The sequence below is a fragment of the Podarcis raffonei genome, chromosome 3 (genome assembly GCF_027172205.1).
Source record: "Podarcis raffonei isolate rPodRaf1 chromosome 3, rPodRaf1.pri, whole genome shotgun sequence".
Taxonomy (NCBI): domain Eukaryota; kingdom Metazoa; phylum Chordata; class Lepidosauria; order Squamata; family Lacertidae; genus Podarcis; species Podarcis raffonei.
This window is the reverse complement of record NC_070604.1, coordinates 2,367,719-2,395,512: the sequence shown is the minus strand read 5'-3', so window position 1 is coordinate 2,395,512 and position 27,794 is coordinate 2,367,719. Positions and strand designations below refer to the sequence as shown.

The window sequence follows — 27,794 nt, the reverse complement described above, 5'->3', positions numbered from 1 at the left end:
AGATTCATTTAGTAGAAGGAAAGACAGAAGCCCTTAAGCTCTCATTGTCATCAGCCTAGTATTCCAAATTTGACCAGAAACACATTGGCCCGCTTCGTTTGGGACAAGGTAAACCTCACATAAAATGGTGATGTAATGGCATGTTCTAAAAGGGCCCTGGGCTATGATGTTCCTGTGCAACATCAGTGAGCAGCTCATAAGCAGTAATGCAAATAGCCATTCACAGTTATAATTTTTGCTTGTTGCTGAGTTCTTCACAAACATTTCAAGACATTTTTGGTTTTACCACAAAAGAAGCTATGCAGAGGTTAAATGAGGACAAGTAATTATTAGCCTCTATCAGGCCTCCAGAAACCAGACTAAAAACATATGAGAAAGAAATTCCTGTGGCAACAAGAAAGAGGCAGACACCATGGAAGGCATATTGTTTCAACCTTTATAATATACAACTACAGAAAGATTAATTGGGGTCAGCTCAAATAGGGAAAGGGGATTCCCCACTCTACCTCCACCTGAAGAACTTGCCTGCTGGTCTCCAGGCCACAAGTATCCTTGAGGGCTGTGCTTGACGCTGTTTGCTTTGCCATTTCCCAATTCACACTTCTTGAACCACAATAAAGACAAAACACAATTCTTATCTGAAATTTGCTCTTTTCTGAAGTCATAATGCAATGCAACTAACCTGCACAAAAATGCATATACCAGGAGAAAGTGTGCACAAACATGCATATATCTGTGAAAAAGAACATACAAAAATACCTCAGCAGAAATGGCTTTCAAAAACTGCACACAAAATTTGGGAGAAATTCGCACTAAAATGTTGGCAATTTTCACAATTAAAAACATTGCAAACTGCTGTGGAAATACGGAGAATTGAACATAAGGTTAGAAAAATGAGAAACTGAAACTGACAGGGTTGTCCATCCTCAGTGCTCCTACTTGAGCCTTGGGACTTGACCTTTGGTTTGGGCAGGTCACCACTCCAGCAGCTGCCCAGGCTCCAACTCTGACTCAGTTCCCCACCCTCTGTTGTCAAGTTCAGGTTCTCTTCATCTCTGCCCTTGTTCACTTCCTTTTGTATTTTAGATCTGATATGCTCCTTTCTGTGCACTGTCTTGGTGGTGTCAGGACTACCTTTTATCATGGAGGATGTATGGAAGCGCTAAGAGGTGTGCTCTAGAGGCTTGTGTTTAGTTGTCTTCCTTCTAGGGCATTTCCTCTTTTCAGTAGGTGAACTCTGTAGGTAAAAATAACAACAACTCTGAATGAAGTTATTAGGTCAATCCATTGTGGTTAGAATGAAGGATAATTAAGGATGATTGTGGTAAAACCAATCAGTATGCAAGCATTATTAAACAATTCATCACAGCACTAGGTGGCTATTCATTAACCATTTACAGCAAATCCTTTTATCTGAATAGATCAGTTTCTTTGAAGAGCTTGGTAATAATGGAAAGTCCGGAACAAGAGGCTGTGTGCAATGCTGCTTCTAATCTCTAGCTTTCCAGTCCTTTTTGACCTTGAGAGTTTTTGGTGTAACCATTTTTTGGGAACTGCCTGAGACACCATATTTCATTATGAAGAGTGAGGGTGAGCAATGAGGCATAATGACTTTCTGGGAAAGGAAGCGTAAACTCTGGGGCTGCTGTTTGCCTGGGCATCTCATAATCAGATGGCTGCTCCTCAGGAAGTGGAGGCCCCAGGTAGAGATATGGCAAGAACCTACTGATATGCCAATCCTTCATGGATTTGCCTTGCGCCTTCATTATATATTTTTAGGGGCCAGGTGAAAACCCTCCTCTTCAACCAGGCCTTGGGCCGATTAATACTCTACAGCATTTTCAATGTTTCTGTGGGAAGGGGCTTTCCCCCCTGTTTTGTTTTACTTATTTACTTGCTTTTATCCTGTATTTTATTCTGAGATCTTATGATGAAGGGCAATATACATATTAAATAAATAAACAAATGCCTCAGGTTTTTTTTAAATGCAACCTGAGGGGTTGCACACCTGCAATATCAAGTGATGACTTGTTTGTGCAAATTGCCTTCAAATGTCTTCTGAAAGTTGTATAGTTTTTTTGTCTCTTTGACATCTGACGGGAGGGCGTTCCACAGGGTGGGCACCACCACCAAGAAGTCCCTGTGCCTGGTTCCCTGTAACTTGCAGTGAGGGAATTGCCCAAAGGCCCTCAGAGCTGGACCTCAGTGTCTGGGGTGGATGATGGAGGTGGAGACGCTCCTTCAGGCATATGGGGCCAAGGCCATTTAGGGTACATATAGCAGAGGGGCTGTGCTGATTGTTTTAATAAGTTTTACGAATTATTTTGCATTTCTATTGTTGCATTTTTATTTTGCCCAGTAAGTTAGTTATTTTCTACAGAAAAGTGAGATATGAATAATAATACATTAAACAAAACTAATGTCCAAGGGGAAAGTCCCTTTTAGGGTTGGGTGGGATGAGCCCACTAGTAGTCAAGTGCACACATTCCCCAAACCTTTTGACCACTTAGTCGGTCAAGCATATTTCAGCTGGGGTGTGTGTGGAGCTTCTAGGGACTCATCTATAATTGCTATTTAGCTTAAAACTTTGAGTCAGAACAAACGGCTGTTGCTTGTATAAACAGCTTGTCTGTCTCTTTCCCTCAAGTATTTATAAAACACCTATCTCCTTGGTATCTGAATGCTGATGTTGGCTTTATGGACAGTGCAGTATTCATTGCATCCAGCTTCCATGGCTGTATATTTTCTTAGTTTCAATCCAGGGCATAAAGATCGTACATTCCACTCGGAATATTTTTAAACACTTTTTAAAAAGCTGTGCTGCTTATCAAACAGCTAGTGAGGATGTTGGGGGAAGGAATCACACTGACATTTTCACCAGGCTCCTCCATGCCTAGAAAGTCCAGTAAGGGCCAGGGAGGTGATATAAATGCCCTACTTTCAGGCCGATGTTGTTTTATTCTTCCCTCTGAATTCCCTCTGAATTCTCCCATCAGCAAAATGGCTCACTCAGTAGACCATGAGAATCTTACTCTCAGGGCTGTGGGATTGAGCCCCAGGTTGAGCAAAAGATTCCTGCATTGCAGGAGTTTGGACTAGATCAGTGTTTCCCAACCTTGGGTCACCAGCTGTTTTTGGACTTCTGCATCATCCCTAGCTAGTCAGCTGGAGACCCAAGGTTGGGAAACCCTGGACTAGATGACCATCGTGGTCCCTTCCAACTCTATGATTCTATTATTTAAACCTTCGCCTCATGCCTGGTGAAAGGAGGGGGACTATGATCACAAGAGCAGGAGATAGTGTGGCATGAGGGCTGGCAACCTCAACCCTGCAGTGTGGGAACCCCTTGCCAAGGAGTGCAGTGCCTGGACACAGACAGTCAGGTCTTACATCCACAGCAGTAACCAGAGGAGGAACGACCACTGGGAGGAGCACAGAGAGAAGAAGCGCCATGGTGCATCTGCAGCAATAGAATCATAGAATCCTAGAGTTGGAAGAGACCACAAGGGCCATCGAGTCCAACCCCCTGCCAAGCAGGAAACACCATCAGAGCACTCCTGACATATGGTTGTCAAGCCTCTGCTTAAAGACCTCCAAAGAAGGAGACTCCACCACACTCCTTGGCAGCAAATTCCACTGTCGAACAGCTCTTACAATACAACCGGATGCCTTCATTTGCCCCAGCTGCAACAAAACATGTCTCTCCACAGCAGGCTTTTCCAACAGTTTGACTTCACCCCCAAAGGTGCACCCCTCCATTGTCTCCCAAGACAGATGGATGCCAACAGCACAAATTTATGGAAGATAATGCTCCCAGTGGGTACTAGTTATGATGGATATATACTACATCAAGGGGCCAAATGTGACCAGTCACCTCATAAGCCCAGCTTGCTGACTAGGTGAGTAGGAACATTTCAAAAAACAAAAATCAGGACTATCAAACTGACATAATCTTTAAGGTCATTTCAACTTTTGACTTTATTGATCCATCACAAATAGGTGGTATAAACAATTAAATTCATGTTCCTAAACCATTTTGAAATCTTAGAAGCTTCACAGAACCAAATGAAAAAAAAATAAATCTTCTTATTGTACATTTATACCAGGCAGGCTTCACAGTTCCCTCCCCCCCTTTTTTTAGATTGCTATTTTGATTTAAAAATAAATAAATAGTGGAATATGCCGTTATTTTAACTTTTTGAATTTATGTCCTCCCTGACAACAGGTAGTCACAGTTGCATTCTTGGGTGGGTGGGTGGAATTAAAAGTATAGATGCAGGAAATAAAATTAATTTTAAAATATATGAAAACATTCATTCTGTTCATCAGCCCAAAGGAACAGACTAGCCTCTGACTGATACCCACCACAGACTGTAGTTTCTTGAATTGATTGATTAATAGGACAGAAATGAGGAGGTGTGAATTTATTTTGGACTTCGACAGGGTTGAAAAAGGTTTGGCAAGGCTCAGCTGGGCTTAATCTGCATTTTGAAGCCTCTGAACTGTGACCACCTACTGGCAACTTCTCCTGTGTTTGGTCCCACAGAAAGGAAACATTCTGCTCTAGACCTCCTTTTGGCTCCAGCTCCTGGTTTCTGAAGGTACTTAAAAGGCAACAGCAAGCCCCTTTCAAAGGAGCAAGCTACCTTTTCCCCCTGGTGGGACTGAGGGGATGTTTACAGGGCAACATACAAAAAGCGAAGGGAAGAGGAAGGGAGCAAAAACAATTCCCCATTGCTGATGCTGAAAGTCCTGTGATGATCTTCCATGCTTTTGAAATAAAAAATATAAAATGGAATTCCGTTGGGTTCTGTTTGAAATGAAATGTGGCCAGTCATTTAACTGCATAAAAGGTAGCAAAGGGACAATAAATAACACTTCAGATGAGGGGGGCTGGGGGGGAGGCAGAGGAAAATGCTGAGATGCAGTGAATTTTATCTGCATGGAGTTCGGGGGGGGGGGATCCAAACACCCAAAGGATTTTCTGCAGTAGAAATAATTAAAAACAAAGCTCTCTTGTCAAAAAGGCCCAGCGGTCCTCATCAAACCTTTTTCTTGGCAAAGGTAGGAAACACCCTCAAATTTAAAACTACTGTAAGTAAAAAAAGATACTGTAGTGTTTTTTTTTAACTTATCGTTTAATGTTTTTGATAAAGTTTTTAACAGAACAATGTTCAACAGCCAGACAAGTCAGGAATGTACTTTTCGGATGTCCGTTTATGCTTCTGATTATTTTCACAACATCAGCAATTAAATGCAGATTTTTCTACCCCGATTGTCAGTGGATGGCAGACATTTTGTGTACACAAGGGGACAGTGGACACACAAAACTCTCCCACCAAGTCACTGTGCACATGTATTACACAGATACACTTGCACAATAAGAAAGCATCGCCATTCAGAACAGTTCTCCCTTGTTTCAGTTTCTTATGATGATTGGCATTTTCCTTGCAATTTTTGTTTTCAGGATTTCATTTCAGAAATTTAAAGAAAAGAAAAGATAAGGTGCTAAGAATTTGGAGAAGTTTAATGAACTATTGTAGAGGCTGTGAAAACAAGGAGATGTGTGTTCTTTTCTTTTCCTTTTTTTGCTTTTCTTTGCTTTTGCAATAGCAACACATAAAATTGATCTGTTCCTGCCTATAGGTCAGAGCAACTTGGCAAAGAGATTAGAAACTGTGATGATTTTAAAAAAAATGTCTACATAATTATATTCCCCTGCTAAGAGTGCAGTATGAGTTTTAATTCCAGTCTCATTTACACACGTTTAAAATCAAGAGCTATCCATGTTGTAGTACTGAACTGAAATTTTTCAAATGCCAAGTAAATTATGTAGTCCCCTATTCATTCCTTTAAAATCGAGCATTGCCCTGTTTTGCTTTCTGGTCGGCGTTTCGTGACTCCAAACTGAATTACCACAAAAAGCCCTCACATTCCAGAAATGAGGGAGACCGTCTTTCTAGGCGTGAGCCATGGCCATTCTCTTTTTAGAAACCAAGTGCCAATGAGCAATATCCCACCTTGCTCCAGTGAAGAAACCCCAGAAGTGTGGCTCTGGGAACTGGAGATGCACAGAGATAACATATTTTAGAAAGGCTGGTTGTAATCAGTTGGGGGTAGAAAAGCAGGACAATCTCAGTGGCAGCACCCTGGCTATGGAAAACCAGGCAGTCCTCACCTTGACCTGCATTCAGGAAGGATATAAATACTTTTTAGCTATCCATCCATTCACACAGGCCTTTAGCTGACAATTTTATGAATATTTTACACTGCTACTTTTGCTTGGCCTTTGCAAGTTGCTATAACATCGTATTAAAATGTTTTTATATATTTTTGTGAGTCACCCTGGGCACCCCTTTGGAGAGAAAGTGTGGGTTATAAATTTGAAATAATAGATAATGTCTGAGAGTTCCACATAAAAGTGTGGCTTTCCGAAAGCACACCAGGATTTCTGAACAGGTGTAGGTTTAGTTTTTCCCCAAACTGGCAGCCAAGGCAACTGTCTTCAGGAGACATTGCCCGGAAGGTGGGGTGGGATACCTGAGCATAACTTGGGGGCACTAGTAGCTGCTGGAGGAAGGGGAGGAAGCCCAGTGAAGGTGCCTGCATGCTGACTGATCAGGAGTGTTCCCCACAGCTCCTGGAGACCAGCCATCTGTGCCCAGGTAGGATGCTCTGAGGCCAATAAGACACGGGGCTGCCTTCCACCTTAGAGGCTGCCAAGCCCTACCCTCTCCCTGCCTCACTGGACTTATCTCCTGGAGTCAAAAATTATTCCTCACATTGATGGCTCCCACCGCTTAGATGACCATTTATCAACTCAATAACATTTGAGTACGTAAGCTTTTGAGATACATAGAACCCCACACAGAAGCTTATGGGGCTCTGCTGCCACATGAAATAGCTGTTTCTTACTTCAGATTCTTACAAAAGATTAACACAGTTCACTGAAATGTGCTAATGAGGCAGATGAAACTAGACGTATGCACAAACACACGTACATGCATAAATACAGCCTCATCAGCCTAGTCCACAAGGTGGCAACAGAGCTTTAGAACTTGCAGTATGCTGCAAAGAATCTGGCTACTTTGAGGAGAACTTGATATCCCTGTGGCATGCCGTCTTCGCAATAAAAGCTATTCTCCTTTTCACCTTGCTATGCTTTCATATATATATATATACAGTACTCTGCATATTTCAGTGTTGCTGGGTAAAAAGCACTTTAAGGTATGAGGGTTTTTAAAGAGCTATTTTACTTGCTTATATTGACAAAAATAGAGGCATTATGAGTACAGTTAGACCCAGACCAAAATGCAGCATGTGACGCTGAGTCTTCAATCTCTTGAAATGGGTTCTGGATTGTGGCTAAGGCTAAGCCCAGCTATCAAGCCATGTTCTCCAAGTCAATTTGCACCCTTCATTTACAGAGCCTTTTAGGACAGTTTGATTTTGAAGGTGTTTCTCATATGGGAGGGTCTCTCTGTGGGACTCTTGCACCATCATCTCTGCTCTCAGGGTATGAGAGACTGGCCAAGCACCTTGGGTTGCAAGAGGCCCTTGGTGCCAGGCCTGCTCTGCCAAAGCCACATTGCCTGTTTGGGAGGATGGAGACTGCAGGGACAGAGGCTACACACCAGAGCTGGGACAGCAGTTACAATTCTGGACTTCCGTGTGTACTTAAATTCCACATAGCCTGTACAGGGCTTCTGTCTTCATTTTTTGCATTTATTTATAGTTATTATTTTATATTTATACCTAATATTTCCAATTTGAAAAGATGTCCAGTTGCAGGAAAGAGTCCGCTTTAAACAGACAATAATCATAATCACCTTTTTAAAAAGAAAGGAAAGGAAAGGGGGGGGGGAATCCGAGAATCAGTAGCAATAAATTTTGCTCACTGACTAGAAGAGGTGGCTAATCATGGTTCAGGGGAGGATCCTAATGTAAAAATTTTGAGGACTGTCTCTCCCAGTACAGAGACCTTTTCTCAAGGAACGGGCAGAATCATAGCAGTGATGTGCTACGTTCCTGGCCCTCTGACCAGTGGTTTCCAGGGATAAATACAACTCTGTGCAATTTGTGCAAATTTATCACATAGTATGATAATGAGCTTGTCCTAGCTGCCAGCAGGAATACAAGTCTAACAATATGATGAAATTTAAGATTCTGCATTTGGCATTTATGCCCCCCCCCCAAAAAAAACCATCAGCCCTGTCATATTATATATTAGCCTTTTTCATGGTCTCCAACAGTAACACTTCTCATTTTTCAAGTTAACTAACATTAACAAATTGGAACAGTCCTACAGCCCTTGAAAGGAAGGAAACATTACTATCTTAAGTTTTCAAGTGAATAACCAAAAACTGTTAAGTTCAGAAGTTTGGTACTTAATGATTGCCCAAGGCCACTAACACTGGTAGGGAAGTATGAATGTGCCTCAGTCCATTAGGACATTTATTCCCCTTTTTCCATATTTTCCATTTTGCTGCAATTGGCTTATTTTGCACAAGTCTTTTCTATATTTTTGTCAACTGATGTGTAATTCTTTATTGTGGCGCATGACTGTCATGCATATGTCAAGCCATCAACAGAGAATTACAAACTGAGTTAGTGAATTACCAGAGAATTACCCTTGTTAGCTTTTTGTAGCACCTTAAAAACAAAGTCAAGAAACAACACTTCAGGAAAAAAGGAAAGCTATGAAGCTACGATAAATATGTAAACTGGAAAGCAAATTATGTATCTATTTATATATCATATGCATGTGTTAAAATCAAAACAAAAAACCCTTTTGTTGTAAAGAAGGAAAGCAAAAAGCATTCATAGCAAAATTCCTTGTTGCGATGGGAGGACAAACAGGCAGATAAAAAAAAATCTCTTTGATATAGCGTGTTCTCCAATAAATGAGAGCACGTGTTGCGGTGTGGGCCACCAGGCCAGGCCTCTTGTTGCCAGGCAGGTTAATAGTTGTTGCCTGGCATCATGATTGGGTAACCGGGTTGCTGGGGCAAATTGTATGTTGCAAATTGGGTGGGTGGGACCATAGTCTTTAAATACTGGTGCACTCTGGTTTCTCTTTCTCTTTGCAGAGTGCATCGGATCAGGAGCAATCTTCTCATGTCTGGTTACATTTCTTTATTTTCCCCCTTCTTTTTAATCCTCTCTAGTCCCTTAATTAATCTAATTTCCCTTTTTTCCTGTTTGATTTCTCACCCCACCCCTTATCCTGCCCTGTGGGAAGATTCTCCCTGTATCTGTGGTTGCCTTTCCCAATAGGGAGGGAGCCCCTATTAGGGGCTTTCTTTTGCAAAAAGGTTTCCCCCATTTTTGCCTGTTTAATTGTGGGGCTAGTCAGGGCTGTTCCCAGCTTAGCTGGTATCACTTTTGTTTATAGTATCCCCAAAGGTTGGCTTTATTTTGGGTGCATGCAGTGCTCTTGGCCGAGTTTTAATCTAGCCTTGGGCGGGCACACTATATTGAGTTCCTTTAATATTGCAATGAGACTATAAAAGGCAGAGAGCTGAAGCAGGGAGGCCTGCTCGGCCTGCACATATCTTTCAAGCCTTAGCCTGCTACAGTTAGCAGTACAGTAAATTGTTAAAGTCTCTGTGACATGTGACTCATTTTCTCTATAAGAATTTATCTGTTTGTTTGCAGGCTCACTTGTTGCTAATGTATATCTTAGGCAGACAGAGTGGAGCCAGAGGCTCTCTGTGCCTCCAGTGAGCACTCTGTTTATGCTCTTTATTATGCTGTTTCTGAACAAGTTTATTTTCTTCTAGTTTGTTTTGCCCTGATAGTGGCAACTGCCATTTTAGAGGCGAGCCACTGTGGCTTAGTGGCCAGAGTGTAGGACTAGGACCTGGGAGTCAGGGTTCATATCCCATTTAGCCATTGTTATCAAAACAAAACAAACTGCTCCGTTTGGACTATGCTGTTGCTGGGTAGTCCGGCCCACTTGTGACATTGCTCCCAAAAAGAACTTTGGGTTTCTTGAGGGCGTGCTTCCCTCTAAAGTGCAACAGGGGTACCTGGTCAGGCAGTGGGCTGCCTCAAGTTTGTTATCTCATTGGAAACATTTATGTCTGGCCTAGCAGGTGATCTTAGGGTTTGGCCCGCTTGGCCCTAGAATTTGATGGACACTGGCAGCGTTTCCGGCCTGAATAGCTTCCCCATGTGATGCACAAAGCATTGGTTTCACCAGTTCCTCACATTTAGTCTTTTGCAGATTATGACAGGGCCTTTGCAGATGCCTCCAGAGCTTGCCTCTCCTGCAGAGGTTGACTTGCTGGTGCCCTAGGTGCCTTCTTCCAGAAGGAAGCGTCTTCAGAGGTGGCGATCCAGGAGCAGGGAGAAGGGGAGCAGGGATGATGCTGACACCTCCTTGCAGGTACGTCAAACCTGGGTCTTTAGGGATCATCCTGGATAGCTCAGCTGGTCAGTGTATGGTGCCGGTAATCCCTAGGTTGCAGGATTGGTCCCTGTATGGGACAGCTGCATGCTCCCTCATCACTCTGCCCGGACACTGAGGTCCAGCGCCGAGGGCCTTCTGGTGGTTCCCTCACTGTGAGAGGCCAAGTTACAGGGCACCATGTGGAGTACCTTCTCGGTAGTTGCACCCGCCCTGTGGTACGCTCTCCCATCAGATGTCTACTACCAGACTTTTAGAAGACATCTAATGCAGCCCTGTTTAGGGAAGCCTTTAATGTTTGCTGCATTTCTGTATTTAATCTTTTGTTGGAAGCTTCCCAGAGTGGCTGGGGATGTCCAGCCAGATGGGCGGGGTACAAATAGATGATGATGATGATGATGATGATGATATTGTGGGAGAGTGGACTACATGATCCTCAGGGTCCCTTCCACCCCACTATTCCTTAAGTTGCAATTCACTCTGGGTATGTTAGATGCAGGGCTGCCATCATCCCCTCAGCTTGCTAGGATCGCAGGGACAGGGACATGTGGACCACTTGCGCAGCTCCACATTTCAAATGAAAATTCCCTGAGCAATAGTACCTTAAGCTGGTATGCAGGAAGCTGGCCCGGCAGCAGCTTTGTTGGGACTTTTTAGGGTTTCTGGCCAGCGTTGGCCCTGTAAATTTACACATCATGGTGGCAACTCAAGGCAGGGCATTCTGCCCAAGTGGGGGCTGGGGGCTAGCAAGCTATAACTCTATACCTCTTGCCCATATTTCCATAAAAATATCTTCCTTGGAAGCCTGGCTAAAAGGTTATCTAAATGGGTCAGTGGTTTTGTGCTTGTGGGAAGGGTTTTCCCAAAGGTTTGGGATTCCTCTGGCTTTTCAACCAGTGGCTCAGAATACAGCAACTTTAAAGCCAGTCAGAGAGCTACCTGCGGTAGCAAATAAGAAGGTTAGGAAGCAGCTTTCATTGGGACGTTTGGTGGGATCCCCTTGATTCTCCTTCTATTCCTGATTTTCATTTATCCCTAAGGAAGCCCCATATAATCCATATTTATCGCATCCCATAGCACCTCAGTGAATGACTCTCTGGAATTGTTCCGTGAAATATGCATCTTTGGATCAGGCAGTTGAGCTTACCAACTAATTGGAAGAGGGCCTGGTTGGCATTATGCGATATTGAATTGGCTGTTAGGCTGCTGCCGGTTCACCCTCAAGATTATAAGTAGTTGGGCTTTAATTGGATGGTCCTTACATTGATAAGGCTATGCCAATGGGTTGTGCTATAGGCTGTGCAGCACTCGAGTCCTTTAGTGTCTTTCTGGATTGAACATTGCGAGTCAAGACTCGTTTAACTGGGGGCACCATTATTTGGATTATCTCACTGGCTGGTTCATGTGACACCAGCCCCTGCTTAGGCTTACTGCACGCCCCTTATATTCCCCGAGGAGCTGGGTGTTCCGTTGGCAGTGGATAGGACAGTGGCTCCTACTGCCCCTTTTAATGCATTCGGGGGCTAGCTGGATATCGTTGCTCATACCTCTGCTTGCCTGTGGAAAAGCTGATTGCCGTGAAGGACATTATTCTTGTAATACTTCCTCTGATAGCAAATATTGCTTTGTCAGATTCTATCATTGCTAAGTCAGTTAAAAATTGGCATGCAGGGTGGTTGTTCCAGGCTGCCCCTTCCATTCCTGCTCGGCCAGGTGGTCCCTTCATCATCCTGTACAGTGGCCTTGAGCCTGGCAGGGCAAGGCTATCACATGTGACCTAACTTTCCTTGAGTTCTCCCCATTGTAGTGTCAGCGCACATCTGGACTGAGGAGTACAGTGAGAATAATTTGGTCTCACCTGTTGCAGAGGCAAACCTGGCGCGGTGTTTCCCGCCCGGAGGCCGCTGAAAGGGCCAGGAAGCGCATTAACTCTGCTGTGTGCGGGAAGGTATTGGAGCTGGGTGGTTTGGTGATTTCACACCCAGACATTAATTTTAAGGCTGAGGCCCTTTACTGGGCAGATGGAGTGCACCTCTCCAATTTGGGGAATGATGTTTGGCTGGATGTGGTGGCTACTAAATTGGGTTCATGGTTGGGTTTGTGAGTGGTTGGCGGCGAGCGTTAGAGCTCGTGTGGCGGTTAGGCATTGGTTATAATATGCTGGTGGCGGAGGGGTCAGGCTGGGCCTGCCCCTCCTATTGCGCTGAAGGGAATTCCGTTAAAGGAATCCTGGGGCTTGCCACGATTTCGTCCAATCCCTGTCATGGGACCAGGACCGCCCAATCCCTGTTATGGGAATCCTTGTTAGGACTGGGCAGGCAAGCTTTCGGGGAGCTGCTGGGGTGAGCGGCGTGGGTCCGACGCTTAGCTCAAATGACCCCCCAGTTTGACTTTCTCTTCTACTGGCTACCGATCGGACCTCGGGGTGTCAGTTCTGTCCCAGGCGGGGGGACAGATAGTCATAACCAATGTCTAAACAACCACTCACTGATTTTGTATTTTAATAAAGTTGTGGCCAAAATAGTGCCCAAAAACCAAAACTAAAATTACGTGTTATGTGTGAAGTTATTTGAGGGGTGGCCTGGGGACCTATACACGCAATCCATTTTCAAGGATATCCCTAAGCAAAGGTGCATTTTTGCTACTCAAAACAGTACCAAAGGACACACTCAACACCAGCAAAATACATTTTCTTCATAAGTAAAAAGACTTGGCATCTTTTATGGCATTGGTTTGTGTGATAATTTTGCAGTTACTCAGACTTCTGAGCAATAAGCATGTGAATGGTGCCGTAGGATATGGTGATATGGTAGCCTAGGAAATTGTTGGAGTTCATAAATTGTTTGGATTTGAGAAGCAAATGTTTCAAACTCCTGAAAATCAATTCTCACTAATCCATGCACCAGCTTTCAGTAATTCAAGATCTGTTAATCAAGATTGTTCTGAAGAGAAAATGAGATAAGAATATTGTAACCTGTTCTGAACCTATGTGAAAAAATGTAACAGGAGTCTTAAAATTATATTATTATTTATTATTACTATGTATTCAGTTTATATACTGCCCTTGATCTGATGTTCCCACAATTTACATAATTTACATAGCATAATAATGCAAAGGCAATAAAACAATCACAGAAAAAAATCACAAGACAGTCCCTCCACATTTAACAGGCCACAGATTGTTTAATGGCCGAAGGAGGAATGCTTTTGCTGGCGTCACCGTTACATATTCTTAGGCACCAGGCAAGCCTCTCTGGGGAGAGCATTCCACAAATGGGAAGCCATCGCAGAAAAGGCCAGTTCTCGCATTGTCACCCTCTGAACCTGGGGGGGGGGGGCACAGAGAAGGGTGCGGGATGACAAGCACAGGGTATGGGGCGGTTTGTATGGGGAGAGGTAGTGCTTCAGGTATGGAGGTCCTGAACTATGTTAGGCCTAGAGGCCAAAGCTTCATAGGGCAAAACTATTTCAACAATCTGAATCCTTGCTTAGAGTTTAGTCCTTGCTGGATCCAGGAATTAGAAAAGTCTCGGGCATACAGCCTCCCCCGCCCCCCAGCTCATAACAATAATCTATTTGATGGCATCACATACTTGGTCATGGACACATACCTAACCCTTCCTATTTTACGCAATGAAATTATTTTCAGCAGCCCACTAGTATACACATAGCCTAAACATTGATCCCACTTATATGGATATGAAGTTTGAAAACTCACAAAAATGTCAATTTTTTAATGACAAACAGAAATAAAACAAGACTTGGGTCATAATCTCTTCAGGTTCCTAACAAGCACACTGTCATCTTCCATTTCTGCAGGAGTCAATACATGTCTCCATTAATCTACTATGAATTTGGATCAACAATGTTTTAAAAATAAATAGGCAGGCTGGGCTGCCGTTTGCACTAGAAACATCAGTAGAAATTCCCCTAATTCTCTTCTCGGCTGATTTGCCGATGAAGAGCTGAACTGCATTTGTAAAAAGAATGACTTATTACAACAACAACAACAAACACCTTCCTTTTGTGCTTCAGATCAAAACAAAATGTGGTCTGTTGGGAGCACAGTCTTCTCTCCCCCCACCCCACCCCCTGGCTTCAAAAACACAAGATCCAGGTGCAAGCTGTTTTTATTTGTCTGAAGGATATGGCTTCATAGCACATCTTCTCAAGAAGCTTAGGAGCTCCCTCTAGGTTTGCGTGTGGTTAGAGTCTGTCCAGGCTGCTTGATTTCAGCAGAATTCAGGAATGATTGTCTGTGCATCACAGGACTGTGTCAGGCGGTTCTTCATTTCCAAGGTTCATGTGGGTTACTAGGATCTCTTGAAACTTTGGATAAAACTATGAACATGGTAACACAATGACCTACCTTTCAGAGCTGATGTAAAAGTTACTAAGAACATGTATAAAGCATGTTCAACACCTCAAACTGCAGTATAAATGCCATTGCTATTACTATTACAGAGTCCTTTTGGAAAGTTTTGGTGCAGGCGCTGTGAAGGGCAGTTAGGGACGGGAGCACCCTGGGATCCAGGGAGCAGGAGGTTTACTTGGGGCTTACCGTATTTTTCTCTCCATAACACTCACTTTTTTTCTCCTAGAAAGTAAGGGGAAATGTCTATGCGTGTTATGGAGCGAATGCCTACGGATGGCGGGGGGATCTGCTGCAGTTGTGAGCAGAGGATCCATGGTTCCCCTTCCTTCCCTCCTCCGTGGCATACTTTGAAACAGCAAAGCGGGAGAGGAGCCGCTTACACAGGTGTAAGCGGCTCCTGTCTGGTTGGCTGCTTTAAAGCAACCGTGCTCTCTGTCCCTCTCTCCTCCCCACTTAGCTCGCTAAATAGCAGCAAAGCTTTTCAGTGAGCCGAGCTGGGGAGGAGGGAGAGAAGCAGAGCCTGCTTGTTTTAAAGGAGCAAAGCGGGAGAGGAGAGGAGCCTTCTTCCCTTATACCCCTCTCCTGCATTATTAGCAGCATCCCTCTCCACACACCCCACGCGTGTCCCTTCTCCTCTTAAGCCCCTCTCCTGCATTATTAGCAGCATCCGTCTCCACATACCCCACGCGTGCTCCTTGTCCCTTGAGTGCTTTTCCTTCCCTCCCCACTTAAAACGTGGTTACAAAGCACGGATCCACATGGATGCTCAGGATTTTTGCATTGGGCTACCCCAAACTCACCATCAGATCACATGTCTGTGGCCACAGCATGAACCACAAAAATCATACATCCACTGTTTCGTTTAGAGTATTTTTTTTCTTGTTTTCCTCCTCTAAAAACTACATGCGTGTTATGGTCAGGTGCATGTTATAGAGCGAAAAATACGGTATTTTGATTCTGTAAGAAATGTCCGAAGGAACAGTAAAGGGTGGGGGAAATGGAGCAAGCTTATTAACTAAAATTATTTATTTTACTTCTTTTTACATGTAATACTGAAAAACAAGACAATTCAAGTTATTTAAAGATATTTCAAATGTTTTCAGCTTAGAAAAGAAAGCTTTCTTCTATTATTCTTATTTTATTTTTAAAAGCCTAAGAAAAGAATATGAAAACATCAAACTTCACCCCCCCCCATACTTCCCTTTTATATCATCATAAGCTGAATGGATTTTTTAAAAAGTTCTGAAAACACATACATAGACTTAATTTTCCCTGCTGACATTCAGATGCCAACTTTCAGCCTAGGGCTTTTTTTTAACAGCTGAGTTATACACCCTGAAAAATAAGAGGCTTATATTATTATAAAAACATTGAGAGTCCTTCTACTATCGAGGCATGAATGGAAACGGACATATAATAATAGTGTCCATAGTGTGGAAAGCAGCAGCAGCAGTAGCAAAAAGTGAAGGAGCCCTTACTCAGCATGAGAAATTCTATATATCTTGGAAGGCTTTCCCCAACCTAAACATTATTGCTAAGAAAGGAATAAACAGTTTAAACTGCTATTGCTATTCATCGAGGGCTCACACATCAAGCGATACACAAAGCTGCTCTCTGAAAGCTGAAGTGAAATATTCCAGACATAACTCTTTCTTACTTGGAGCTGGACAGACTTTTGAAGAGCAGCTAGAGAAATCCCAGCCCCACTCCCTGTTGGGGAGAAGCTTTCCAAAGAGATGGGATCAGGGACCTCCACATCCACACAGCTCAGTTTGCAGTCACAGCTACTTGCTTCTGCAGCAGTACTGTACATTCCAGTCAGATACCTTTTAGTTTTTAAAATGCTTTATTCTTTTTTAAACAAACACACGCATATCAGGACATAGCAAGCAAAAGCATTCTATATAGAATGAGCAATGATCAAATGCAAATTTACAGCAGATACAAACAAGCAGAAAACAGAAAAAACCTTCCCTCTGAAATCTAACACTGGCCAGCAGTAAGTGCACAAATCTGGAGAAAATGTGAAAGGCTGAGTTATATCTAATTTACAAAAGTTATAAAATAGATGGAATGAAGATTAATGTCTAATAACATCAGTGCAAAATGATAATCGAGTCTTGAGGATGCTGGGTGCTCTGCAACATTCAGAAAAGTCCAAGGAAGTCATCTCATGCCTGCAAATGTGTCTGGATTTGAGCCAAACTCTGCTGAATTTATTCTGCTGGATTACATAATTTTTCTAGAAGCATCAGATACCAAACTTGATTCCACTAACCCTCAAATGTAAAATGAGTGTCATGTGTCCAGTGGGGTGATATTTCTAATTTAGCCGCAACCAACAAGAACAATAATGGCTGCTTACATGTTAACCCTTGCATGTTTTCTGGAAAGGTGGATGATAACACCAGTTGAGGGAAAGGTGGGATAAAACATGAGATAGAATCATAGAATCATAGAATCATAGAGTTGGAAGAGACCACAAGGGCCATCGAGTCCAACCCCCTGCCAAGCAGGAAACACCATCAGAGCACTCCTGACATATGGTTGTCAAGCCTCTGCTTAAAGACCTCCAAAGAAGGAGACTCCACCACACTCCTTGGCAGCAAATTCCACTGTCGAACAGCTCTTACTGTCAGGAAGTTCTTCCTAATGTTTAGGTGGAATCTTCTTTCTTGTAGTTTGGATCCATTGCTCCGTGTCCGCTTCTCTGGAGCAGCAGAAAACAACCTTTCTCCCTCCTCTATGTGACATCCTTTTATATATTTGAACATGGCTATCATATCACCCCTTAACCTCCTCTTCTCCAGGCTAAACATGCCCAGCTCCCTTAGCCGTTCCTCATAAGGCATCGTTTCCAGGCCTTTGACCATTTTGGTTGCCCTCCTCTGGACACGTTCCAGTTTGTCAATGTCCTTCTTGAACTGTGGTGCCCAGAACTGGACACAGTACTCCAGGTGAGGTCTGACCAGAGCAGAATACAGTGGCACTATTACTTCCCTTGATCTAGATGCTATACTCCTATTGATGCAGCCCAGAATTGCATTGGCTTTTTTAGCTGCCGCGTCACACTGTTGGCTCATGTCAAGTTTGTGGTCAACCAAGACTCCTAGATCCTTTTCACATGTAGTGCTCTCAAGCCAGGTGTCACCCATCTTGTATTTGTGCCTCTCATTTTTTTTGCCCAAGTGCAATACTTTACATTTCTCCCTGTTAAAATTCATCTTGTTTGTTTTGGCCCAGTTCTCTAATCTGTCAAGGTCGTTTTGAAGTGTGTTCCTGTCCTCTGGGGTGTTAGCCACCCCTCCCAGTTTGGTGTCATCTGCAAATTTGATCAGGATGCCCTTGAGTCCATCATCCAAGTCGTTGATAAAGATGTTGAATAAGACCGGGCCCAAGACAGAACCCTGTGGCACCCCACTAGTCACTCTTCTCCAGGATGAAGAGGAACCATTGATGAGCACCCTTTGGGTTCGGTCAGTCAGCCAGTTACAAATCCACTGAGTGGTAGCATAGTCAAGACCGCATTTTACCAGCTTCTTTACAAGAATATCATGGGGCACCTTGTCAAATGCCTTGCTGAAATCAAGGTAGGCTACATCCACTGCGTTCCCTTCATCTACCAGGCTTGTAATTCTGTCAAAAAACGAGATCAGGTTAGTCTGACATGACTTATTTTTCAGAAATCCATGCTGACTATTGGTGATCACAGCATTCCTTTCCAGGTGCTCACAGACTGTTTGCTTAATGATCTGCTCCAGAATCTTCCCTGGTATTGATGTCAGACTGACTGGGCGGTAATTATTTGGGTCCTCTCTTTTCCCCTTTTTGAAAATAGGGACAACATTTGCCCTCCTCCAGTCTGCCGGGACTTCGCCTGTTCTCCAGGAATTCTCAAAGATGACTGCCAGTGGTTCTGAAATCACATCTGCCAGTTCTTTTAATACTCTTGGATGCAGTTCATCTGGCCCTGGAGACTTGAATACATCTAGACTAGCCAAGTATTCTTGTACTATCTCCTTAGTTATTCTGGGCTGTGTTTCCTCTGCTGAATCATTTGCTCCAAATTCTTCAGGTCGGGCATTGTTTTCTTTATCGGAGAAGACTGAGGCAAAGAAGGCATTGAGGAGTTCAGCCCTTTCTGTGTCCCCTGTTTGCATTTCACCATCTTCTCCTCTGAGTGACCCCACTGTTTCTTTGTTCTTCCTTTTGCTACGAACATACCCATAAAAGCCTTTTTTGTTGCTTTTAACCTCTCTAGCAAGCCTGAGTTCATTCTGTGCTTTAGCTTTTCTGACTTTGTGTCTACACGTGCTGGCTATTTGTTTGAATTCCTCTTTGGTGGTTTCCCCCCTTTTCCATTTTTTGTACACATCCTTTTTTAATCTTAACTCAGTTAAAAGTTCTTTAGATAGCCACCCTGGCTTCTTTAGGCACCTTCCATGTTTCCGTCTCATTGGTATTGCCTGAAGTTGTGCTTTTACTATCTCCCTCTTAACAAACTCCCAGCCATCATGAACTCCCTTTCCTTTTAGTATTACTGTCCATGGGATCTCACCCAGCACTTCCCTAAGTTTTATGAAGTCGGCTTTCTTAAAGTCGAGAAATTGAGTCCTAGTATGCTTGGCTGCTCCTTTCCGCTGTATAGTAAACTTCAGAAGAGCATGATCACTCGCGCCTAATGATCCTTCCACTTCTACCCCACTAACCAGGTCATCAACATTGGTTAGGACCAGATCTAAAATGGCTGTTCCTCTTGTAGCTTCTCCCACTTTCTGGACAATGAAGTTGTCTGCAAGGCCAGTGAGGAATCTGTTTGACCTTATGCTCTTGGCTGAGTTTGACATCCAACAAATATCCGGGTAATTGAAGTCCCCCATTACTACTATCTCCCTTCCTTTTGCATGCTTGGCCATCTGTTCCAGGAAGGCATCATCTATGTCCTCCGTTTGGCTTGGGGATCTATAGTAAACTCCCACAATGAGGTCACTGTTATTCTTCTCTCCCTTAATTTTGACCCAAATGCTCTCACTTTGGCTTTGAGGTTCTAAATCTTGGATCTCTTCACAGGTATACACATCCCTGACATATAACGCCACTCCTCCTCCTTTCTTGTCTGGTCTGTTTCTCTGAAATAGATTGTATCCCTCCATTATTACATTCCAATCGTGGGACTTATCCCACCAGGTTTCAGTGATGCCTATTATGTCATATTTAGTTTGCTGTACCAAGAGCTCAAGCTCATCTTGTTTATTTCCCATACTTTGCGCATTAGTGTACAGACATTGAAGTCCATTAATCATTCCCCCGTGTCTCTTATTTAAGGATTTTTTCCTCCCACCACTAGGTCTGCGTGCTGTTTGCTCCATTCGGTCTATGACATTTGGATGATCATCTTCATCAATTGATAGACTCCTACCTTCAGGAGCACTGTCTCCCTCCCCCACATTAGTCAGTTTAAAGCCCTCCTGATGAGGTTTCTGAGATAATCTCTTGAAATACACGGCTCCAGAAACCCCGCACCACAGGGCACAACCATCACATACCATTTTGGCCTAACATAAGCCTCACTTTCTTCCCCACATTCCAATCGTGAAAAGTTTAATTTGCGACCTTACAAAATAGGCTTTTACGATATCGCTGCTGAAGCAGACATACAGTAAAACAGAACGGGTGTGAGTGCCTGCCGAATTTTAAGGGAGCGGCTTATATTTGGGTATTGTCTTTTTCCATTCCCCCCTTGAATTTTAAAGGTGTGGCTTATTTGCGGGTGTGGCTTATATTCGGGCCCATACCCTATGTGCCCTGCAGTGGCAGTCCTACAACACTCAGAAGAGTTGATATGTCCCCGCTTGATAGGTGTAAAGTACCAATTCTAACAATAGTGTTAACATGTTTTTAGGGTTGCCATATTGCAAAAACTAAAAACCAGGACATTCCAAAATTGTTGTTTTAGCACATTTGCCCGATTTACGAAAAATAATCCAGGACACCATTTTCAGAGGTGAAAATGAGGACTTCCAATTGATTATGCCATTCTAGTATCTAAATAATCCATTTGTTTATTTATTTAGATTTCATAAAGACTTTTCATAATACAATAAAAAACAAACTGCTCTAAACACCCTTTTAAAGCCTGATGGTACCTTTTTCAGTTCAAGGGCTGCTTCCAGAGGAGTGATGAAGAACAAGAATACCTGATCCCAGTAACTTCCCACATTGAACCTGGTTTCCAAGCTGGGCTTGGGGTAAAATTTCTCCCATCAGATTTTGATAAAAATTGTGAGATGGCTGTTGTAATCAATAACTTTCTACTTTGTCAGTTTTAGTTTTGTCCTTCCTATAATTCCAGAAAGTTCTAAAAAGGGAAATGCAAAAGGCAAAAGTAAAATAACATTTTAACTTTTCTTGGGAGATGGGGGAAAAGCTGCATTTCCTTTTAAAGAAATTAATAACAAAAATATCAGTTGTATAATGTCCAAAAAAACCCTGTACATTTGTTACTATCACATAGGCATAATTTCCTCAGACTTTTCACAGGTATATTGTAGCTTCCAGAGTTTCATTTAGCACAATTACAGGCTATAATATGAATTGTGTGCCAATAATCTGTAAATAGATACAGACATCTTTATGTAAATCTAAGATCTTAGAATATGCCTCTAAAGCCCCCAAAATTACCAGGATGAGAATAAAGCAGAAAATGTCACTCCCACTTCCTGAATTCAACAAGCTGATATACGAGCAGAGATCAAAGATATGGAATACATGATTGGATCTAGGACTGTAATAATTATAGGATTTTCAGTTCCAGGAGTATGATATCATACAAAATTAGAACAGGCTTGAAGGGGAGAAAGATATATCTTGCCTGCAATTCATTTTTAAAAGCCTATATTCTGTTTAGGGATGGAGGAATCTATCAATTTTGGTTTCTTTCAGTTTCTCATTCTTCCAATCTTAAGTTCACACCATTTCATTATTAATACCAGCATGCAAAGCTGTATGCACTTTTTGTGTGTATTTCTCTTAAGTGTGTAGCTTTGTGTGTATTTCTCATTATTTAAAACCAGCATGCAAAGCTGTATGCACTTTTTGTGTGTATTTCTCTTAAGATACGTATTTTTGCAGGCAATTTCTCCTAATATAATGCACTTTAAACATTATTTTCATTAATAAATACATTTTTTGGTGCACACCTTCCCCACATTTCGGTATGCATTTTTAGGCTGGAGAACTGCATGGAAAATTCAGGGAAGGTAGAAACTTGAGGTAGCTGCATTTCAGTTTCACGTATTGGTTCAGGAAGTGCAATTTTGGTAGGTTTGCATTTAAAAGTCAACTGAATAAATTTCTCTCAGATGTCTAAATCTATTGGCCTTTCCAGTCTGTTGTAAAGTGTTCTTGTTTCTCCCAACGGGTAGCATAATCTCCTAATCTATTTATGAATACTGATGCAAATGTTATGCCACACCACTAAAAGGTGAGCAGCATCTCCTTGAAACAGGTGAGAGATCAGGTGAGGTATTCCCCAGTGGGGGATGACACGCCCCCATCAAACCCCAAATTCTTATTTACCCATCTATGGGGAGCCATCTGCACACCTGGGATACTTACAATCCTTCCAAATGTGTCTCGAGCATTTCAGACAACACTAAACATATTGTAGGGAGCCTAGTCTTAAGTACCGTATTTTTTGCTCTATAAGACTCACTTTTCCCCTCCTAAAAAGTAAGGGGAAATGCATGTGCGTCTTATGGAGCGAATGCAGGCTGCGCAGCTATCCCAGAAGCCAGAACAGCAAGAGGGATTGCTGCTTTCACTGCGCAGCGATCCCTCTTGTTGTTCTGGCTTCGGAGATTCAGAATATTTTTTTTCTTGTTTTCCTCCTCCAAAAACTAGGTGCGTCTTGTGGTCTGGTGCGTCTTATAGAGCGAAAAATACGGTAATTTAGAACATTGCTTTGCTTGTTCACTAAGAAATTAACCATTCTTCTTAAAATACAAGTCATTGTCACCTAGGGGAATCAAAAATACTTGAGCCAATGAAACGGGTTGAACCAGAAAATATGTAGGATGTGGTTCTACAGCTTAGCTCTGACAACCATGCTGATCAGTCCTGGCGCTGAGCTGGTCCTCAGCAAACTCCCCATATTTCCCAGTCTTGCCCAGAAAATGATGCTGTGGCCCAGAATAAGTGTGCCAATGTCCCCTATGCCCCCTCCTGCAAAACAAACATCACAATCAGCCTCGACAAAAAATGACTCCCTTGTGAAACTCAGAGCTCCAATCAAGCTCCCACAGCCCAAAATAGAGAAAGGACAGAACAAATCCATTCAAATAAATAATTAACTATCCAAATCCATTACAGCCCAAAATGAGCAGGAAAGAAGAAAAGTCAGGAAACGAGAGATCTGGCAACGGCCCAAGGCACTATTTGTTTTTAAAATCTTTTGAAAACTTATCCTTTTGAAAGCCTAAAGGCCGTGGAACTCCCCCTGCCCTACTCTCTGAGTAAAGATGCGCAGAAGGGACCTGAGAGGCTGCCTGAAGGGGTGAAAGGAGGCGCTCTAAGGAGCCAGGACCTCCTGGAAAGGAGCCCCCAGTCCTTCCAAGCCCAGGGGGGAAATTAAGAAACTGCCAAGGAGCACATGGCCTGATGGGAGAGGAAGAGAAGAGGCTCCTCCCTCCTGTCTGAGCCTTTCCCGCTATCTACCACTCTTTTATTTGCTATTAAAAAAATACTTATTAAACGAAATAAACCAAAGATAAAGAGCATAAAGTAATGCTTTGACAACAGGTTGAAACTTGCTCTAAAACATTACAAAAAAATACCAATTTGTTAGGCTGGTTTATATGTATTCTTTTATAAATATGTTAGCTCAATCACAGTTACCATGGACCAAAATGTATCAGCCCATTCAGATATATCTGTCACTCTTTCTGAAGTTTTGACAAGGTTTTTGATGTTTATTTTTTTTAAAGCTCAGTAGGTGAAGGAGCACTGTGAGGAGTTTTGTGGAGAGTCCTTCCAAGCCCCTGAACACAAAGCCCACCTTTTATCGTAAACAATTTAGTTCTTTTCCAACTGGCAACTGCACTGGAGATCACGCCACAAATAGGCAGCCTCCCCTCATGCAGTCTTTGGACAAAGAGCCAGCAGCTTCGCACCAGACTGAGACTTTGGAGAAAGCACAAGAGGAGGCTCTGGGGTCTAAGGGGAAGCAAGCCAGAAGGTCATGTCCCTAAGGAAACTAAAGATCACCTGCACCGCTGTGAGCCCTGGAGGAGCATGATGAAGTTCTGATCATTCAATCATTCTGAACGTTTGGAGCTGCCAAATCCAGGTCGGAATTTGGCTGAAGCAGATTCTTTTACCACCCCTAGTTTATTTACTTCTTTCCCAAAGTAACAGATGCCAGTGCAGCTACAGGTTTAGAATCTCATCCATCAGCGTTTGATGTGGAAATCTCCTAGAAACAGGCTTTTCCTCCAGACCTTCGGAGGAATCTGAAGGGGGAGGGGGAAGCTTCCAACTTTTCGGTTTTGCCATATCCGTTCGAAACCAAGAAGCACAGGGAAGATGTGGGTGTGGGTGGCCCTGACCTCACTTTTCACAGTTCAGCAATAAATTAAGACTCGCTTTAAATTTTAGGTTCCTTATTATTCTCTCCCCCTGCTCTTACCTACACCATGAGAGAAACCTGTTGCCCTCCAGTAGATTCAAAGGCAGCTCTCCGAGAGCTGACTTTAAGGAGTTACTCTTTGGACTGCTATAGCTTAAAAAGAGCACGTATAAATTAATGGTCCTCTTTCTGCTATATTTTGTTAACTTTAGGAAAAAACAGATTCTGACCAAGTGTGAACACTACAGTGGGCTGCAGATTACAGCTAGGAAACTTTCCTGCCTTGTTATTCCTCATTCTCTTTCTTGCCCTGCATGTGTGAACTATTTTGTTGATTTAACCATTCACACTTCTTGCACATTTCTCAAGTGTGCTATAATGGAGTGAGGGGGTGACGCATTAAACCATTTCATGCATTAAAGTGAGTTCCACTGCGATTTGAAAACTGTTTCCCTAAGACTACATGTTTGTTATTTTATATGATGCTCTTGAAAACCAGCACATAGTTTGGCCTTGGAAAACACATCGTGAAGGCAGAAAGGGACTCATAGCATGCAAACTGTGTTATCCTAGGGATAGGCCATTCCATCGAGAACTACTGATTGCTCTTGGAAGCTTTCTAATTGTGAGATGCTTCTTAATTCATTTTGGCTTGAGCAAACTAGTTGCAGATGTAAATTCTGCAAAGCAAAGCCCTTTCTTGAAGACATTTTAAAAATCCGTTTTTTGTGGGGGGGGGGCTTTTTTCCTTGCCCACTGAAATGCTCTTCAGTCTCACAAGGCACCTGCTTTTAAAGGAACAGTGCTAGCATTTTATTATATTTTTCTTTGTATGATTGCAGTGCAGGAGACTGCTGGTCATCGGATGGGGAAGCAGAAAAGGGTTATTATTTGTACAGAAGGGGGTCTGGTTCTTGTCGGCACAAGAGACACCCAGGTGTTTTCAAAGCAGTCCCAATGCTGGGCCCTTTTGGAGCTGATCTCAATTTCTGTTTCCAAACTACACTTTCAAGAGGTGTCAGGTATCCAGAACCCTTTCCAAATGCCAAAGCAAGCACTGGAGGAGAGTTTTTTTAAAAAGGGGGGGGGAGGAAGGGGGGGAAGTTCCTTCTTGAAGAAAAAGGCAGTTGTTCCAACTTGGCTGTTTCTTTTTAAAATAATTAGTTAAACAGTGTATAAAAACAGGTAAGTCTGTTCTGCATGGCTCAGGGACTTGGCAGTTGCCCCTCCCTTCCTTCCTTGTGTTAGTAAAATTTTTGTGAACCACCAGTTCACAGGACAAGGGGAAGGAATTGTATCACCATGACCTAAGGCAACCCAGCTTGTAAGGGTAAACCATAATTTTTTAAACCAACATGACCTCTCTGTTAACCCTTTCACTCTAACATTAAAAAAGGGGAGAGAAAGTGAGAGAGGCAAGTTTACAAAACCTCTGTGAAGAAAAACCAAGAAAATTTACCTGGCAATTTCTCCTCCAACTCTTTCCTTCCTCTTTGTTTTTCTCTTCAGCTACACGGGCACAGCATTGACTGCGTGTCAGTGCTCTTGGCTGATGGTTTTGGTCATGAAATGATAAAGCTATTCTAAGACAGCAGGGCAAGACTCGCTGAGCGTGTGCATTTGTGGTTTAGCAGGTATTATAGGAGAAACATCCTAGAGTAACTGAATACCTCCTCTTCTGAACAATCTTGCTTGGTATCCGTCTTTACTAGGCAGGTCTCAAATCTTCACACAGCAGCAGCACTAGGTAACCTCCTTTGGTAGGAAGGAGGGGATGTGCATTTAATCAACCAACCAACCAACCATTCACTATGGCTGCAACAAAGCTGTTCAAGCCAACTCCAGCATGAACGTGCAGCTGCAGAGTGCCTTGACATTGGCTATAGTAGGGTCCTTCAGAGACATGCTGTAGGTTGAAATAATTATAGCCAGAAAGTGTCAAATGCACAGGCAACAGAATATGACAGAATCTCAGAGCTAAATACATTAATGGCCCCCCAAAGCACTGCATTGTAGTATATATATATATATTTTAAAAAAGACTCATTGATTCATCTCTGTCACTGGAGGTCCAAGTGACCTCTGTGGCTAAGTTCTTTTTACCAGTTCTGGCTGGTACACCAGACGGGACTGTTCCTGGAGCATAACATCCTGACCACAGTGGTCCATGCATTGGTAATCTCAAGACTCGATTACTGTAACACCCTTTTTATGCGGTTCCCCTTGTAACTGGTCTATAAGCTGCAGACAGCACAGAGTGCAGCAGCCAGGCTTCTCACAGGAGGAAGCTACCGGCAACCTGTGACTCCTCTGCTGAGAGAGCTGCACTGGTTGCCAACTGGCTACTGGGTTAGGGTCAACATTCTTGTGTTAATTCACAAGCCCTAAAGAACTTAAGCCCAACATACCTTAAGGGCCATCTGATCTATGGGGGGCGGGGGGCTGGGAGACTTCTGAAGAACAGCTCAGTCAGTGAAGCACACGACTCTTAATCTCAGGGCTGTGTGTTCAACCCCACATTGGACAAAAGATTCCTGCATTGCAAGGGGTTGGAATTGAAGACTCTTGGTGTCTCTTCTGCCTCTACAATTCTTTGATTCTTTGAAGGCCAGATGGAGAGACTAGCATTCGGCCACCAGGCCTGAGTTTTCCTTCCCATGCCCTAACCAAACCCTGTTCCCTCCAAATCCCATGAACACACATCAATCTCTCCTCTGTTCAATATGCCCAAACCCCTTATCAATAACATTCTCCCGTCCTGTTGCCTCTTTCTTGTACTCAGTTTCTGTTTGGTGAGAATTACCCAGCTCAAGCAGAGATTTAAAATGGCCACTGTCTCACCTGGGCTCAACAAAAAAGAGACGTAGCTCTAGTTGAGAGCCATCAGCATATTTATGACATCTCAAGCTGCATCCCTGGATATCCTGTCCTAGCAGTTCAATGGAGGTGGAAATTAGCATGGGAGGTGAAACAGAACCCTGTGGAACTCCACAGCATACCTGCCACAGGACAGAGCAGAAAAATAAAAAAGAGGAACACAGCATAACCCATAACATGTATATAAATATTTTGGGGTTGATGGCATGTCGCTTGCAAGTTACTGTAGTGAGGAAGGAAGGAATAAAAAGGCAGCTCCGCTATCTATCAGCCCCCCCCCCAATTGTCATGGCCCTTTATGGCACTAAGAAAGGAGTCCACTGACTGCTCCCAGTCAAGCTGCACTGTTTCTAGAATATATTTCAAACAGACCTCATTTTGCTTTCTGGAACATGTGCTTCTGACAGGACAAATCTGCTTCCCAAAAGAGAAATCCAAGACTTGCTTCTCTAATTAGACCATGAGGAACAGAAACTGCTGCTGGTGAGACATAATGTCCCCCCATT

At 43.1% G+C, this 27,794-nt stretch overlaps 1 protein-coding gene across 1 annotated transcript in view; it reads right to left on the bottom strand.

Annotated features, from left to right (window-relative positions):
• Positions 1-422: 422 nt before the first annotated feature.
• SUPT3H (SPT3 homolog, SAGA and STAGA complex component) overlaps positions 423-27,794 on the bottom strand; it is a 326,581-nt gene continuing 299,209 nt past the window's right edge. The window contains exon 12 of the mRNA XM_053380346.1: positions 423-1,237. The gene's annotated coding sequence lies outside the window, so the exon portion shown is untranslated. The remainder of the gene's footprint in view (positions 1,238-27,794) is intronic.